This window comes from Ziziphus jujuba, chromosome 9, assembly GCF_031755915.1.
Source record: "Ziziphus jujuba cultivar Dongzao chromosome 9, ASM3175591v1".
Taxonomy (NCBI): Eukaryota; Viridiplantae; Streptophyta; class Magnoliopsida; order Rosales; family Rhamnaceae; genus Ziziphus; species Ziziphus jujuba.
The window spans coordinates 11,970,767-11,990,607 of record NC_083387.1 but is presented as its reverse complement, the minus strand read 5'-3'; positions in this window follow the sequence as shown (position 1 = coordinate 11,990,607).

The window sequence follows — 19,841 nt, the reverse complement described above, 5'->3', positions numbered from 1 at the left end:
TCCGCTTGTTCGAAAAAATTTTCCTCCAGTCAAAAATCCCATATGGAAGTCAATTGAAGCTTCTGGATAATTTTCTACCACGCAGAAAATTTTTCTTCCAAGCAGAAATCATTTTCCTCCAGTTGGAAAATTTTTCCTCTAAGTGGAAATTGTTGAATAATATATACTCCTATTGGAAACTAATTTCCACCACTTGGAAAATAAATTTTAATAGATTATTTAAATTAATAGTGGGGTAAAAAAATTGAGAGTGGAGACAAATATTATATAAAATGAAAATGGATTTAACAAAAAATATATTGACTTTTAAAATCAATAACCATTTAAAAGAAAAGAAAAAAATGATATATATTTGTTTTTCTTTTCAAAATCATTTGGACATTTCATAAAATGAGATATAAACTAGAGATTTAAAATCAATTCCAGAAACCTTATTTTCATTTGAGATTAAATTCTAAAATAAAAAAATTACTAATAAATCTTCCATCGTCGAGTAGAAAATATAATATCCAAGATATGAAATAATTATCAAAAGATATTAAACCATAACACTAAATTAAAACTTCCTAATTCAAAGCATTAGACAATGGATTCGTACATCTCTGCCTATAATGTCCAACACCACCGCATCGACTACATCTACGTCCAATAACATCTTCACCTTCAGATGGTATTCGTTGCATCCTCGGTGGAAGAACAATACGACTTGCCACGTCATCCGGAGCATGCCACTATTTTTCATCTAACACAGGATAAATGGACTCAGCATAAGCTGCACGATATGCATCCACGGTGTATTAATGAGAACCATGCCATAAAGAGCAATTTTATGTTCTCTGCAAGCGACAATACAATGATCACAAGGATATTGATCAAGATCGAAGATTTTGAATGAGCATGTTTTTTATTGGAGATTAACTATATCCCTCAAACTCCCACCTTCCACAAGAAATTCATACATATTAACGGCCTTCACACGTAGTTCAACAGACTCCAAATTTCGAAATTTGAGTTGCTCTTCCATATGGTCAGTCACAGGCTTCGTCAATTTTGCGCCTGCAGTACGTTGCTCATAAAACCACATTTGTAGTAAATCCCATATGTGCTCAATTAATGCTACTATTGGTATCTCTCTAGCATCTAGCAAAATACCATTCAAGCTTTTTGTAATATTGATGGTCATAATAATGTACCTTCTACATGGAGAAAGAGAACGTACCCATCTTGTAGGGTCACATGATCGAATGTACTGGGTAGCCCTACTGTTTTTTGCCTCAATTTTTCCCATATAGAACTCAAAATGTTCAACCAAATATGCACTAGCTGCGAGCATGAAATATTGTATTATTGTTTCATCTTTCGTATGTCCATTTGCTTTAATATTTCTACTTATATGGTACACGCACAGCGCATGGTTTACATTGGGAAAAACTTTACGTAATGCATTTTCAATAGTAGGGTGTCTTTTACTCACAAACACCAATCCAAGAAATCTCCAATGGCATCCTTGAAGTTTTAGAAAAACCATATATATGCTTGCTCATTCTCTCCATCTCCAATGCTGAAAGTCAAAGGATATATTTGCTTATTGCCCTCCATGCCCAATGCAATATACATGTACCCTTTGTATTTTCCTTTCAATGTAGTCGCATCAACAGCCAACATGGGTCTTATGTGGGATATAAATACCCTAATGCTTGCTCCAATCTCCACAAACAAATATGAAAAATTGTTATTATCGTCTGTTTTGATACGTGTAAAAGTCTCAGGGTTCTTTGACACTAACTCATAACAGTAGGCAGGTAACTTAACAAAATTCTCCTCTAGAGATCCCCTAACATTGTTAAGTGAGTACTCTTTACCTCTCCATACTTTATTGTAGCTTATATTCATCCTATATTTCTGCAAAAAATTATGTTGAATTTCTTTGGGTTTGTAAACACGTGCAATCCTTTCATATTTAGATTTGATACATTGCCCGATAACCCAGCTACTGGCCTGCTTATGTTCTCGATACACGATATCTAACAAGTAAATGTGTACATTATCAAAAATTCTCACAATAAATACTTCTCCTTTTTTAAATGTAGTTGCACATAGTCGCCATTTACAAGTATTTTCCAAGCATACAACCTCATACCATTGTGTAGTTGACCGTGTCACCTTGAACTCCTTATTTTCACGCATGCAATAGATACTCAGTTTATTCTGTAAGTTATGTTTTTTCAGGACCCATCCAAGATCCTTCAACCATAGGAAAAGATTCAAAGCTTTCTTATATTCTAACTATACACCAAAAATCATATTCTTTATGAGGTTAAGCTATCACCAAGGATATCAATAACCTTAGCTCTATAAATCACTGGCAATATAAAACCTTTAATCTTCAAGAAAATGAAATATCAAAATCTTCTTAGTTTCTATGAAACAAAAATAACTACGCTTGAACATTCTACTTCCCACTTCCACTTGTCGACAACTTACATACCTTGATTCCAATTCGGCAACTTCCTTTATCGTGCCAATCCACCAATAATACTTAGTGAGCGTTCGATACATTTTCACACCTTTGGAATGTATCGGATACATCGAATCACGTGCTTCCTTTAGGATCTCCTTTTTGAACTCAATGATATCCTACTCTTGGATTCTCAATTGATGATATTTAAACCTTAAGTCACTCTTGGAAAACCATAACATAAAACAAATAATAAAATATATTTTTCAAATATACCACCAACATAAAATATATACAATTTATCAACCCAAATTAAATTTCCAAACTTCTTCAAAAATCAAAATATAATTTATGAAATTTACTAATTAAATCAATGAAATAATAAATAATAAGAAAATTATTTTAATTAGTTTAAAATACCTTAACTTGCATAGGCAATTGTTAAAATTCCACAGTGGAACAATAATAAAAACATGAATAAATGCATTTTAATAATCATTTTAAAATAAGTAAAATGAATCGATTAAATAATAAAAGAAATATTTAAAACATGCATTTAAAATAAGAGTAACAATATAATAAAATTCATTTTAAATCATCCAATCAATTTAAACAATAAAGTCATAGTAACATGCACATTTAAAATATTAATTGAATAAATAATAAAAACACATTTTATGTAAACTCTCATAATAAAGGTAAATTATAAAAACATGTCAAAATATATTTTAAATCACAATTTCAAATAAATATTAAAATCAATCTAAATAAAATTCATGCTAAAACATCGATTTAAATAAATAATAAAAACATGAATAAAATACCTTTAATTTCAAATATCACTTTGAAAAACATTTAATTTTTGATAATCGATCGGAAAAAATATCTTGACACCTTGAGGTTGATCGACACACATCCATACCCGACAACAAGTATCGATTATGGGTGGTGACCTTGTCAAATCATTGGTAGCCGATACACAGCGTTAGGCAACCATCCTTCTTCTCCATGAATGAAATTGATGCCATTCACGATGATAAGCTTGATCTAGTGAAACCTTTATTTACCAAATCTTGCAGCTGAGCCTTTCAATCTTTTAACTTTGATAGAGTCACACGGTATGGCGGTACTGAAATAGATCGATGTCCAAAGCCAATTCAATAATGATTTAATATCATTTTTACGGTCGTAATCCAGGCAACTTGTTGGGAAAACGCCTTTGAATTGTTTCCCACTATGAGCACTTCCAACGCTCACCATCTACTCGGACATCAACCACATGGGTCAAATATCCTTGACAACCATTCTCCGATACCTCCTTGGAGACGAGGATAGAAATTAACCACGGTAAAGGCCTCCTAACTCCTCCACGAAGCACCACTTCAGGTAAGCTGAATAACTTTAATTTTTCTTCTTTATGATAGCGGTCCATAAACATAAGATTCATAACTACTCAATCCATATCTAGGACCACTTCGAATCCCAAAAGATTCACAGAATTGGATCTGCTCCATTACTTGACGTTCGATAAAGAAAAGGCAATCCTCGACTATCGACTAGGCCAAAGGAATTCCCCGTTAGGATAGGTGATTCTAATTGACACCCTCGAATATTAGAGTTATTTTAACTCGGGTAACGAATTTGCTTCGAGATAAAGGGAAAGAATGCTTTAAGACGGGTAAAACGAGAGATTAGACGCGGATGGGACGCACAACAATGCACAGTCCCTTAGGAATATTAGAATCTAGAGCTCTGATACCAACTGTCAGGACCCGTCTAAAATTCCTCACCAGAACCCTAGACAAGCCCTGATCCCAGGGAAACCCTACCGGACCTTTCAATGGAAAATCCAGCAGAACCCCCCCTAAGGGTTGGACTTACCACAAATTTTCTGCACTGAAAACACACTTCTATATACATCCCCTTATTCCTCCCACATTACTACAATTTAATTCCACAAATTTACAGCACTCCAAAATAATAACAGGGAATCAGTATATGATTCAATAAATATGTGTCCAATCAGTATACAGAGCATTATACAAATAATTGTGAAATTAATACAATATCGGATAAAGAAGCAATACAAGATGGAGAGGAAAAAGGGAGAAAATGATTCTTGGACTTTCGGCAATGAACTGAGATGTCGAGTTCGTCCCGGATAATTAACGTCGATTAACCTGGACCTAAGGGAACGGAATTTAAAAATATGAGATGCTAATCATCTCAGTGAGTAACCCAATCTACTATACAATTATAATAGTAATAATAATTATAGTACACTTGATTAATTAAGAATAAATAAATATATAAATAATAATTAACGGGAAATAATATTTTCTCTCAAAACCCTCACGATTCACTCAGTTGGAAAATTTTCCTTTTTAAAACGTTTTACAAAACCCAATATTTTATGCCCTGAAAACCAAGGAAAACAATTAGTCAATAATTTTCCTATAAAACACGAAAATTCAAGGATCCAAAATTTATAATGAAACAAATAGAAATAAAAATAACTTGTAACGATTACTAAATAGTTAATGCATGTCATAACAAATAATATCGAAATATTAATAAAACTCACATTAAACAATTCATGGAATAATTAAGTAATTAAAATAAATTAATTTATTGAACAATTAAGCAAAGGAAAAATTAAATCAAATTAAAATCTCCGTTTGAAATAAATAATAAAAACAACATTAAATATATTTTTAATTTAAATACAATTTCAAAATATTTATTTTGATAGTCATGTTTTAAAAACCATTTGATGCACATAATATATACCAGTGGCGCCAACAGTACCCAGCGTCCCAAGGTACCGCCAGATAGGAGGTTAAAGAGAGAAACTGGCATACGGTCGCATGGCGTCCCACCACGCCGCTGCAAACAGTTGTCCCGGCCATGGAGGGGTGACCTACCCTCATTCGATAGCAACCACAGGACAACCCCATAATCACCTGTGTGCTACTCACACCTACCTGCGCACTCATCACATCCACCTGCGTGCTAATCATATCCATGTATAAAGAACACTAGTACGTGTATGGTGCATCTAAAAACTCGTAAATCATAAATTAATATTTTTCAAAATCTCAAAATTTCATAAATATCATTGGGTTTATTCCATCCAATTAAACCCGTAATTTTTCACATTTCCTTTATAAATCATAGTCATAAATTCATCAAATAAATTCCATCAATTTCAAATCCATCAACTTTCAAATGCATCAATTTTCCATTCCACAATATTCAAATGCGTAAGCATAATTTTTAAAATAATATCCTTAATCCTTAAAATTTAAGATAGGCATAATTTCATTAAAATCCCATAAAATTTCCAAAATTCATAAATCCATATAAATGCATTTTTATTGGTTGAAATAAACTCATAATAATTTCAACAATAAATCAATAATATTAAAAATCATAATTTCTTTGAATATCAAATTTTCATAAAATGAATTTCCATAATTTATCAAAATCAAAATATGATTTAATGCACATATACATTTCAATTATCCAGGCGGGTCGGCGGTTGGTTGGCCATGATTTTTGGCTAGGCGGTCGGTTTTCAGGTGGGCTTCAAGCTAGGATGGCTCATGTACTGTTCTGGTGGCCGGAAATGGGTGAACAGCTGTTGGCCGGTTGGGTTTCTCTCTCTAGCTCTCTCTCTCTCTAGCTCTCTCTCTCTCTCCCGTCCTTCTCTTTCTCTCTCTTCCCCTCCAGCTCACGTGTTTTTGCCAAAATAAAAGCCACCCATGGGGTGATACTGTTCACTCACAAAATTGGCTAAAAATACGGCACGTGGCACACACTGTTTATTCAAGTCAAAATATATTAAAATACTACGATATTCAGAAAACTTTACATGTCCATAACTTTCTAACCAGATGTCCAATTTAAGCATGCCGCTAGTCTATGAACTCGTATCGATGAGTACTTCACAACCATGCATGAGTCAAAACTCAACTTTTCATGAACAAAAAGTCAACTCCGGCACCCCTTGGACAGTTTGGACCTCAACTTGTTTTGTTCATAACTTTCAAACCGTAGCTCTATTTTTGACGTGCTACTAGTCTATGGACTCGTGACAATGTGTAATTTTTAATGGTACCTCGTTCAATGTGAAATTCCATCAAGAACAAAAAGTCAACATCTGACCCCTTCTCGGTCAACGATGGTCAAACCCGATCAACCTTGGTCAAATTATAGAAATTCCGATGTACTTCGGGACAGGGTGTTAAAATCTTCCCCCCTTACAAAAATTTCATCCTCGAAATTTTATACGTCACAGAAACGCATAAGAATATTGATTGCGGATTTGTGCCTCGAGCTTCCACGTCGCTTTCTCGACTAGATTAATTCACCATGAGACTTTTGACTTGAGAAAATAGTTTTATTGACCCATACGCATTCTTATGGTGAATTAATCTAGTCGAGAAAGCGACGTGGAAGCTCGAGGCACAAATCCGCAATTAATATTCTTATGCATTTTTGTGAAGTATAAAATTTCAAGGATGAAATTTTCGTAAGGGGGAAGATTGTAACACCCCGTCCCAAAGTACATCGGAATTTCTAAAATTTGACCAAGGTTGACCGGATTTGACCGTCGTTGACTGAGAAAGGGTCAAATGTTGATTTTTTGTTCCTGATGGAATTTTACATTGACCAAGGTACCATTAAAAAGTACACGTTGTCACGAGTCCATAGACTAGTAGTACGTCGAAAACAAAGCTACGGTTTGAAAGTTATGAACAAAACAAGTTGAGGTCTAAACTGTCCAAGGGGTGTCGGAGTTGACTTTTTGTTCATGCAAAGTTGAGCTTCGACTCATTCATGGTTGTGAAGTACTTGTCAATACGAGTTCATAGACTAGCGGCATGCTTAAATTGGACTTCTGGTTAGAAAGTTATGGACATGCAAAGTTTTCCGCATACCGTAATATTTTAATATATTTTGACTTGAGTGAACAGTGGGTGCCACGTGTCGTATTTTCAAGCAATCCCATGAGTGAACAGTGTCACCCATGGCTGGCTTTTATTTTGGCAAAAACACTTGAGCCGGAGGGGAAGAGAAAGAAAGAGGAGGAGAGAAAGAGAAAGAGAGAGCTAGAGAGAGAAACCCAACCGACCAACCGCCGTTCACCCATTTCCAGCCACCAGAACAGTACACGCACCACCCTAGCTTGAAGCCCACCTGAAAATCGACCATCCAACCAAAAATCAAGGCAAACCGACCGCCGACGCGCCCGGATTGAGACTTTTTCCGGTGGCCGTGACGATTACTTCAAACCCAGATTTCTCCCTATTCCGACCTCCGTTTGCCTCACCGTCGGTCCTGTTAAGTCACCCATTCCCCGATCTAATTTTCTACCAAAAATCACGACCAGTGGCCACCGAACGCGCCGCCATCGGTGGCGGATTCCGGTGACCACGGCGGCTCATCGGGAAATCGACTTTTCGGTGAGTTTCCAGTTGCACCGCCTATCCTTCACCACTAATTCCGACCCTCTAAACCCAAATCCGGTGTCCACTTTCCTCAATTCATAACAGATTGTGAGAATCGAAGACCTAAAATCCGAGAGCTTTCCGGCGAGATTCCGGCCACCTCGGGTTCGATGTCCGGGAAGTAAGACCAGATTCATAATCCTTGTTTCACAAGCTTCATTTCGGTATATTACTCACAAATTTTAGTTAACGTTTGTGTTAAACCCTCCGGGTATCGGGTATTATTTATCCGAATAAAATATTAATTTATTTTAGTTGTGTAATATTGTTATTCTAGGAGCACATGTGCGTCATGGAATTGATCTTAGGTTAATTGCGTACTCGAGGTGAGTGACCCACCTTCAAATTAATTTTGAGTGTTAAATTATATTTATTTTATGATAATTAAATATTTGGATTTAATATTTATGTGTTAAATATTTAGCAAAATTATATTTGAGATTTTGATAGCACAATTTGAATAAATTGAAATGTATATGTGCATTAAATCATATTTTGATTTTGATAAATTATGAAAATTCATTTTATTCAAATTGTGCCATCAAAATTTACCATTTCGATATCCTCAATTACCACTATCATTTTGTACAAATGTTTCATTGTATAAAATCGCAATTACAATATCATCATCTTCCATTTTACTACAAAATTAAATGAATAACTTTAAACTAAATCAATAAATATATAAAAATTTGAATAATACTAAACAAACATATTAACTGTATTAAAAAAGTCGATTCTTTTTTTTTTTTCCACCAAATATAGTGTTTTCCTACTAGCGGAAACTAGTGGAAAACTGGTGGAAAATTAGCGGAAAACTTGCGAAAACTGACAAACTGAAGGAAAATGGCTGAAGTTCATCTTTTTCGCCAAATTTCCTTTTTTTTTTACTGTTTTTCATGATTTTTCAGTTTTACACAAATTTTCTCCTATTTTCAAACCATATATCACCTAAATATCTTTAAACTCACATTAACAGCTCATAAATTAATTTCTTACATACACATATTAAATAAAAATCTTAAAAAATACAAAACTAACAAAAAATACAAGAAAAAAGAAAAAAAACTACATACCCATATTTCTTCAGTTTTATCTAATAAGAAAAAAGAAAAAAAAAATACCTGAGTTTAGTTTCAGAAATGAGAAAATACAAAAAAAAAAAAAAAAAAAAGAGTGAGAGTAGATGAGATGCAAAGAGTGTTTGTGGCCTGTTAGAGAATATCTTGCACAAAACATGAATGGGTGTGTAGAGGAAGAAGGAAAGGGTAAGAAAAAACATATTGCATAATTTTAAATTTGATCAAGGGTATTTTTGTCCCAAAGTGGCTAGTTTTTTGAAAAAAATAATTTTTTGCTATTCTTCAAAAAATGATTTAAGGGGTGGCTAGTTTTCGAAAAAATCCAAAATATTAAATATGATCCAGTTTGAGTTCTATTATTTGAATTACCAAAGAAGAGTTCCATAAACAAACAAAATAATAATAATAATAACTTCAGAAAAAAAAAACAAAAAAATTATCATTTTTGAAATTATAAACTCAGAATGACTTTCAATTGCATTTTTTAGTAAAAAAATATTAAACAAGTCTATTAGAGTTAACAACACTTAACTACTTTTTAATATAGAGAAAGTTCATTCCAAATTTTCTATAATTTTTTAATATGTTCTAAATTTTAAAAAATTACATTTTCTATTAAATGTAACGAAAACCCGTTAAATTCATTCATTTTTTAGGTCTAGATTTTTTTTTCTTATGTTTACTTTATCCACTAAACAATGAATTTTGGATTTTCTTAAAATGAATTAATGATAAATAAATAAATAAATAAATATATAATCAGATTTAGTGTCAAAAAAATATGAACTTTGATGATTTCCAATAACATTTAATTATTTTCACTAAAATGCAAGTGTTTAAAAGTTAAAAAAGTATTAAAAAAAATTCTAGAGATCCCAAAATGAAACATTGCCCAAACTAGTTAAAATTTAATGGATTTAAAATGAATTATAGATTTTAAAAATTTTAAAAATTGTTATGAAATTCAAAAAACTTTGTATAAAATTTATAAAAATCTAATAAATTTTTTTAAATTTAAATTGGATTTCACGTTGACATTTTTTTTATTTCACTTTTGAAATCGTTTCAAATCCATTGCAAACCATTATTTTTTGAAAATCCTTTAAGGTAAATGACTATTTGAATACCCCAAATCCAATAGATTTCTATAAAATCTGAATTGAATACATTTGAATTTTAATGGACTTTTATATAATCCAAAAAATATTTACTTAACTTTCATAAAATCCTTTAATAAAAAAATTAAAAAATCCATTAAAATTTTTATTAAATACTTTTTAATTTGTGTGAAATCTTTTAAAATCCATATTAATTATTTTTTAACTTTTACGGTCCTTTTATTGGCCCGTATGGTATTAGTTATGTTGTATTAGCATATATTATATTATCATTATACAGTATTTTGGGCAAACTGTATAATAAACCTGTATAATTTATATGGTGTTTGATGCAATATTCTACTATATTGTATTAGTTTTTTTCTTACTTTTTAAAACAAAACTAAATAAATTGATAATATTTTATTACTGTAGTATTTTATCCTTTATTTTTTAATAAATAAAGAAATAAAAATAATAAAATATGATAACTTATTAGTAAATAATATGTGCAAATGCAGTAAAACATCTTAAAAAAGAAAAAAATACCATATCACCAGCATATTTATGCAAGTGCCACATCCTTATTATTGTGTATGCCGTAAGCTTTGCTTAATCCATATTTACTCATAAACATAAATAAATAAAACAAAGCAAGAAAATAAAAAAGGAGCTAAGCATATAAACGGCTTAAACATATAAGATCATCATCTAAATAAAACAAAACTAAACATTTCTTCCAAAAAAAAAAGGGGTATATTCAATTTAGAGTTTTGATAATTTTAAAAGTGTTTTAAAATTTATAGGTATTTGTAACATTTTTAAATGTTTTTTCTTAATTAAGGTTGAATGATTCGTGTGAGTGGCATTAGTGGGGGGTTATTGGGCCTTAATGTGCTTTGAATGGTTTTGAAGGTCGCCTTTTACTTTCCTACGTGGGTTTTTGAAAAAGAAAAAATATAGAAAATAGGATTTTTCGTCTCCTCCCTCATGTGAGTTTCAAAAAACAGAGAAGAAAAATAGTTTTTCCGGCATATTTTTGGTTAGTGAGTGGGGTAAAGATAAGGTACTCTAAAAGTTCGAAGGAAATTTAGGTGGTATTTTGCCTGAGATTTCGAATCCGTTGTATCCTGGGAGATTGCTGCCGGAAAACACTCAGACCGGTGAGAAGGAAATTGTCTTAAGGAAACTGTGGTACCCCACAGGCCTCAGACCATTTTTCAACCAGCAGATTAAAACTAAGGACGTTGAGGTTCTTAATTTTACTTTATTAATTTTTTGTAAATTTTATTTACATTTATAGATCCACATGTATATACACATATATTATATTTCCATAATATTTTCTTTACAATATTAAGACAACTCCGTAAATATATGTTGATATATGTGTGGATATTCTAGAGCTGTGTTTATTTCTCTGGTGTATTTTTTTTTCCGGTTGAATCAAAAGAAAAGAAAAAAAAAATATATATATATATATATATATATTATTTTTTGTTTTGGAACACGTGTGAAAGAATAATGGTGGGCATGTGTATTATTTTGCTTAATCATTCATACAGATTCATGCCCATGAATTTTTATTTTTTTGATTATATATATTTATTTATTTAGTTTGTTTGCATCGGTTAAAAAAAATTTATTTCTCGTGGGTTTTAGGATTCTTGGGTAATTATTCATTTCTTGTTTACAATCATTTTTTTTTCTCAAAATTGAATTACCCATGAATTTCTAAACATTTTGGTGATTTTTTGGTCGCCGTAATAGTAAAAACAGATGAAAAATGATGAACCAGGTCGGAAAAATCCGTTTACCAGTGAAATGGATAGAAAAAACCCGATTGGAGGTTGACGACGGGTCGAAATTCGGGTTAAAGGGTCGAAAAAAGGGGTTTGGATAGGTTTCTGGGTCAATAGGCCTGAATTTTAAATTCTGATGGATCTGATCTTGTTCCAAAGCCCAGCCCTTGATTAGAATAGGTTACTGTTCAGCCCAAAACCAAGCCCAGTCCAGACCCAAGCCCACGAAAATTCTGCCCAATTGAACATGCCACATGCCGGTGCAAGAGAGTGCCACGTGGGTGAGACGAAACAGTGACATATGGTGCATCGTGGCGAGGCCACGTGTCGCACTGTGGTGAAGCCATGTGTCGGTCATCCGTAGCTCCACATGTCGGCTTCTGAGGGAGCTACGTGTTAGACTTTACTAGTACCAAATGTCGCACAATGGTAAAGCCACATGTTGGCCATCCATGGCACCACGTGTCGAGCAAATAAGGGGAAACGTATCAACCTATTACAAATGACACATGTCACGTCCAAGCAAGCCACGTGTCAAGCTAAGGAAGATTCCACGTGTCGACTTATGGCAGATGACATGTGGCTGTTGGAGAGGGTGACATATGGCGTGCTTATGTGACACGTGGCAGTCTCCTAACGTGACACGTAGTAGTGAACAGTAATGGATGAACAATAATTTTGTGGATATATACAGTAATTTTTGTGGTGTATACAAAAACCCTAAAAATCATATTTTTGTATTTTTTCCTTTTGGAAATTGGTTTAAATTAGCTTGTTGAGATGGAAAATAACAACTAATTTATTTTTGTTTTTTATGATTATACAGAAATGGCTAATGGAGATGTGTCTACTGCACAAGTGCCTTCTTAGACTTCTGTTTTTCAAGTGCCTCCACCTGCTGGTCATGCAAAGAGATCAGAGAAGTTCGATGGAGCGAATTTTAAAAGGTGGCAGCAGAAAATGTTGTTTTACTTGACCACTCTAAGCCTTGTGAGGTTCCTAACTGAGGACACACCACCAAATGATGATAAGAGTGATAAGGAGACTCTGATGGCGGTGAATGCGTGGAAGAATTTCGATTATTTATGTCAAAATTATGTCTTGAATGACCTATCCAATGCCTTGTACTGAGTGTACTGTGGCACAAATTCAGCAAAAGAGTGATGGAAAACTTTGGACCAGAAGTACAAGACTGAGAACGCAGGGTCCGGAAAGTTTGTGGTAGGTCGTTTCTTGGACTACATGATGGTGGATACCAAGTCACTAATAAGTTAAGTACATGAGTTGCAAGTGCTCATCTAAGAACTTCTAGCCAAAAGGATGTTCATTAATGAAACCTTTCAAGTTGCTGCAATGATTAAGAAGCTGCCTCCTAGTTGGGGAGACTTCAGAAATTATCTCAAGCATAAGAAAAAGGAAATGAACATGGAGGCTCTTATTAGAAAGCTTCAAATTGAAGATGACAATAGGAGGTCTGATAGAAGATCCATAAAGGCCGGAATGAAGGCAAATGTTGTGGAGCATGGAAGTGGCTCCAAGAACAAGAAGAAACCTAGAAAGAATTCCAAGGTGGGGCCTAAAGGAGGCATCTCCAAGAAGGCCAAGTTCCAAGGGAAATGTTTCAATTGTGACAAGATGGGTCACAGAGCGATGGATTGTAGACTGCCGAAGAGAAAGATCAACATAGAGATAACGATGATGGAGCACATCACAAGAGAGGTTAATAAAATTGACCTAAGCGCTGTTGTCTCTTAGGTGAACCTAGTGGTTCTAACCCAAGAGAGTGGTGGATAGATACAGATGCAACCCACCACGTGTGTGCAGATAGAAACATGATCACCTCCTTCAAACCAAAGGCAAATGGGGAGAAGTTGTTCATGGGGAACTCCACATATTCAAAAATCCAAATGAAGGGCAAGATTGTCCTAAAGATGACCTTTAGGAAGGATCTGACTCTGAATAAGGTACTATATGTTTCATATATTCGTAAGAATTTGATGTCTGGATCGTTACTAAGCAAACATAGTTTTCGCTTAGTGTTTGAGTCAGACAATGTTATCTTGTCCAAGTATGGGATGTTTGTGGAAAATGGCTATGTAGTCAATGGAATGTTCAAATTGAATGTAATAACTGTAATGCCAAAGAATATTAATAATAAAGCTAGTACTTCTTCCGTTTACTTGCTTGAGTATTCTATTTTGTGGCCTGATAGACTAGGTCGTGTTAATTATAATTCTCTGAGGAGGTTAATTAACTTGAATCATATTCCCACATTTGATATTGATACCAAACATAAGTGTGAAACTTGTGTAGAAGCAAAATTAACGAGGTTATCATATCAAACAATTAAAAGAAATAATGAACCTTTGGATTTAATACATAGTGATATATGTGATTTAAAATTTGCACCGACTAGAGATGGTAATAAGTATTTTATCACCTTTATTGATGATAGCACAAAATATTACTATGTGTACTTGCTTAAAAGCAAAGATGAGGCTATGGAGAAATTTATTCTCTATAAAACGGAAATTGAAAATCAATTCACCCGAAAAATTAAAGTGATCAGAAGTGATCATGGTAGAGAGTATATGACTCCATTTGGAGAGTATTGTGCTCAACATGGCATAATAAATGAAGTTACTCCACCATATTCACCGCAATCAAATGGTGTGGCTGGATGGAAATAGAACTTTAAAGCAATGATGAGTGCAATACTGATAATTTCTGGAGTGCCACAGAACTTATGGGAGGAAGCCGTTTTGTCAGCAAACGACCTTTTAAATAAGGTGCTCCGAAATGACCATATTAAGACACCCTATAAATTATGGAAAGGAAGACAACCTTCCTATAATTATTTATGAGTGTGGGGGTGTCTAGCCAAAATTGTGATCCTAACTCTAAAGAGAGTGAAGATAGGTCCTAAAACCGTTGATTGCATCTTCATAGGATATGCACAAAATAGTAGTGCATATCGGTTTCTCGTGTATAAGTCAGAAATTCCTGATATACATAAGAATACGATAATGGAATCGAAAAATGCATCATTTTTCGAACATATTTTTCCGTATAGAGTGAAAAAGGGACCGAGTTCGTCTAAACGAACTTATGATACTATCAATGAAGACAATCATGATAGTGATCAAGAACAAGAAACTGATGTTGAGACTGAGGTTGAGCTTAGATGTAGCAAGAGAGTAAGAACGGAAAAATCCTACGGTCCAGATTTTCTTACATATATGCTAGAAAGTGAACCTCAAAACTTCCAAGAGGCTATAAATTCTCCTGAAGGGAATTTATGGAAAGAAACTGTAAAAAGCGAGATAGATTCTATCTTACAAAATCACACTTGGGAGTTAGTAGATCTTCCTCAAGATTGTAAACCTTTGGGTTATAAATGGATTTTTAAAAGGGAGATTAAAGCAGATGGAACTATCAATAAATACAAGACAAGGCTTGTAATTAAAGGATACAACAACAAAAAGGCTTTGATTATTTTGACACTTATTCTCAAGTGACGAGAATAAATTCCATAAGGATGGTACTAGCGATCGCTGCTTTGCGGGATTTAGAAGTACATCAGATGGATGTGAAAACAGCCTTTCTTAATGGAGATCTAGATGAAGATATATACATGGAGCAACCCGAGGGTTTCTCAACACTAAGACAAGAAAAGAAAATCTGTAGATTGGTGAAGTCCTTGTATGGACTTAAACAAGCTCCGAAGCAATGGCATCCAAAATTTGATAATGCCATGCTAAGTGATGGATTTAAGATAAATGAGTGTGACTAGTGTATCTATATAAAGGATACAGAAAATGGATATGTCATTCTTTGTTTGTATGTAGATGACATATCATAGTAAGTAGTGATGATAATATGATCCGAACTACGAAAGCCATATTAAATTCTAAATTTGACATGAAGGATATAGGGCTTGCTGATGTGATTTTAGGAACGAAAATCACTAGAGCTTCGAATGGAATCATTCTTAGTCAAACGCATTATGTAGATAAAATACTTGCTGATTTTAGTAAAGATGATACTAATATAGCCAGAACACATATAGATGTGAGTTTACACTTATTCAAGAATAAAGGAGAGAGTGTATTTCAAGTAGAATACACAAAGGTGATTGGAAGTCTGATGTACCTAATGAATTGTACAAGACCAGACTTAGCCTACGCTATAAGTAGACTAAATAGATACATGAGTAATCCGAATGATGATCATTGGAAAGGAATCGTTAGAGTATTAAGATACTTACAATATACTCATGAATATAGACTGCACTATACAAGATATCCAGCTATATTAGAAGGATACAGTGATGCTAACTGGATATCGGATATCAAGGATTCAAAATTCACTAGTGGCTATGTATTTATATTAGCGGGTGCAGCCATGATGTGGAAGTCCTCAAAACAAACAGTAATAGCTCGATCCACGATGGAATCTGAGTTCATCGCATTAGATAAATGTGGTGAAGAGTCCGAATGGCTACGCAAATTTTTGGAGGACATTCCGAGGTGGCCTAACCTATGCCGGCAATAAGTATACATTGTGATAGTCAATCTGTGATTGGCAGGGCACAAAATGTGATGCAGAATGGAAAGTCTAAACACATTTATTGTAAACACAATTCTATTAGACAATTAATCTCAACTGGAGTTATCTCGATAGACTATATAAAGTCAAAAGATAACATTGCGGATCCGCTAACCAAAAGGTTAAATAGAGAATTAGTTGAGAAATCATCGAGGGGAATGGGATTAAAGCCCGTGAGTAAAGTCAATACGATGGAAACCCAACCTAGTTGACTGGAGATCTCAAGATCTAGGTTTAATGGGACAATGCAATTGTAAAGACTGGTATGGATCACTGTGGGGGTTAATCCTCTGCCCATTCCTATGATGAATTGTACAAGACCAGACTTAGCCTACGCTATAAGTAGACTAAATAGATACATGAGTAATCCGAATGATGATCATTGGAAAGGAATCGTTAGAGTATTAAGATACTTACAATATACTCATGAATATAGACTGCACTAAACGAGATATCCAGCTATATTAGAAGGATACAGTGATGCTAACTGGATATCGGATATCAAGGATTCAAAAATTCACTAGTGGCTATGTATTTATATTAGCGGGTGCAGCCATGATGTGGAAGTCCTCAAAACAAACAGTAATAGCTCGATCCACGATGGAATCTGAGTTCATCGCATTAGATAAATGTGGTGAAGAGTCTGAATGGCTACGCAAATTTTTGGAGGACATTCCGAGGTGGCCTAACCTATGCCGGCAATAAGTATACATTGTGATAGTCAATCTGTGATTGGCAAGGCATAAAATGTGATGCAGAATGGAAAGTCTAGACACATTTGTCGTAAACACAATTCTATTAGACAATTAATCTCAACTAGAGTTATCTCGATAGACTATATAAAGTCAAAAGATAACATTGCGGATCCGCTAACTAAAAGGTTAAATAGAGAATTAGTTGAGAAATCATCGAGGGGAATGGGATTAAAGCCCGTGAGTAAAGTCAATACGATGGAAACCCAACCTAGTTGACTGGAGATCTCAAGATCTAGGTTCAATGGGACAATGCAATTGTAAAGACTGCTATGGATCACTGTGGGGGTTAATCCTCTGCCCATTCCTATGATGAATTGTACAAGACCAGACTTAGCCTACACTATAAGTAGACTAAATAGATACATGAGTAATCCGAATGATGATCATTGGAAAGGAATCGTTAGAGTATTAAGATACTTACAATATACTCATGAATATAGACTTCACTATACGAGATATCTAGCTATATTAGAAGGATACAGTGATGCTAACTGGATATCGGATATCAAGGATTCAAAATTCACTAGTGGCTATGTATTTATATTAGCGGGTGCAGCCATGATGTGGAAGTCCTCAAAACAAACAGTAATAGCTCGATCCACGATGGAATATGAGTTCATCGCATTAGATAAATATGGTAAAGAGTCCGAATGGCTACGCAAATTTTTGGAGGACATTCCGAGGTGGCTTAACCTATGCCGGCAATAAGTATACATTATGATAGTCAATCTGTGATTGGCAGGGCACAAAATGTGATGCAGAATGGAAAGTCTAGACACATTTGTCGTAAACACAATTCTATTAGACAATTAATCTCAACTGGAGTTATCTCGATAGACTATATAAAGTCAAAAGATAACATTGCGGATCCGCTAACCAAAATGTTAAATAGAGAATTAGTTGAGAAATCATCGAGGGGAATGGGATTAAAGCCCGTGAGTAAAGTCAATACGATGAAAACCCAACCTAGTTGACTGGAGATCTCAAGATCTAAGTTCAATGGGACAATGCAATTGTAAAGACTGGTATGGATCACTGTGGGGGTTAATTCTCTGCCCATTCCTATGATGAAACAGTAATAGAAAGATATTAAGTATAAAGTATGCTTTTAATGATTCTTATAAGTTTGTGTTTAGTAATCTTTGCATAGTAATGCTGATTACATTGGAAAAAGAAATCATCTATATGAGAGAGAAGAGTGGCCACTTCAAAGGAAAATTGTTGAGGGTACATTCTCTAAAAACTCTCGCAGAACCAGACAGGTGTTTAAGGCCAAAATGAACACAGCAATGAGAACTGAAGTATACTGGGAAGGAATCTGTTTGAACTATATTGTCATTTACACAAACAACGAAATGGTTCAAAGATATTGCTTCCACCATTAGTCAGTAAAAAAGATATAGTCTCACAAGGGAAGATTCAAAAAGTAACATCTATCTATCCTATACAGGTTCCAACTGCAAAGCTTTACCACCAGAGTCTTACATAGTAGTCAAATCATTCATATGGGGGATTGTAACGTTTTTAAGTGTTTTTTTATTAATTAAGGTTAAATGATTTGAGTGAGTGGTGTTAGTGGGAGTTATTGGGCCTTAATGTGCTTTGAATGGTTTTGAAGGTCGCCTTTTACTTTCCTACGTGGGTTTTTGAAAAAGAACAAATATAGAAAATAGTATTTTTGGTCTCCTCCCTCACGTGAGTTTCAAAAAATAGAGAAGAAAAAATAGTTTTTCCTGCATATTTTTGGTTAGTGAGTAGGGTAAAGATCAAGTACTCTAAAAGTTCGAGGGAAATTCAAGTGGTGTTTTGCCTGAGATTTCGAATCCGTTGTATCCTGGGAGAATGCAATCGGAAAACACTCGCACCGATGGGACGAAAGTTATCTTAAGAAAGCTGTGGTACCACACAGATCTCAGACCATTTTTCAACCAGCAAATTAAAGCTAAGGACATTCAGGTTTTTAATTTTATTTTATTAATTTTTTGTAAATTTTATTTACATTTGTAGATCCACATGTATATACACATATATTATATTTCCATAATATTTTCTTTACAGTATTCGATTTATATTTTAAATGAGTTTATACAAGTCCAGTGATATTCAATTCAGATTTTAATGGATTTTATAAAAGTTTATTAAAACCTAGGTGTATTCAATTAGGATTTTATAAAATTTTTTTAAATTTTAGAAGTATTCAAAAAGTTATTGATTTTAAAATATTTTTAAAAAATGATGGATTTTAATGGATTTAAAAGGATTTTAAAAATGAAATTGTGAAGAAAATTAAAACCTAGGTGTATTCAATTAGGATTTTATAAAATTTTTTTAAATTTTAGAAGTATTCAAAAAGTTATTGATTTTAAAATATTTTTAAAAAATGATGGATTTTAATGGATTTAAAAGGATTTTAAAAATGAAATTGTGAAGAAAATTGTCAATATGAAATCCAACCTTAATTCAAAAGATTTCGTTGGATTCTTATAAATTTCTGATGGAGTTTATAGAATTCCATAACAATCTATT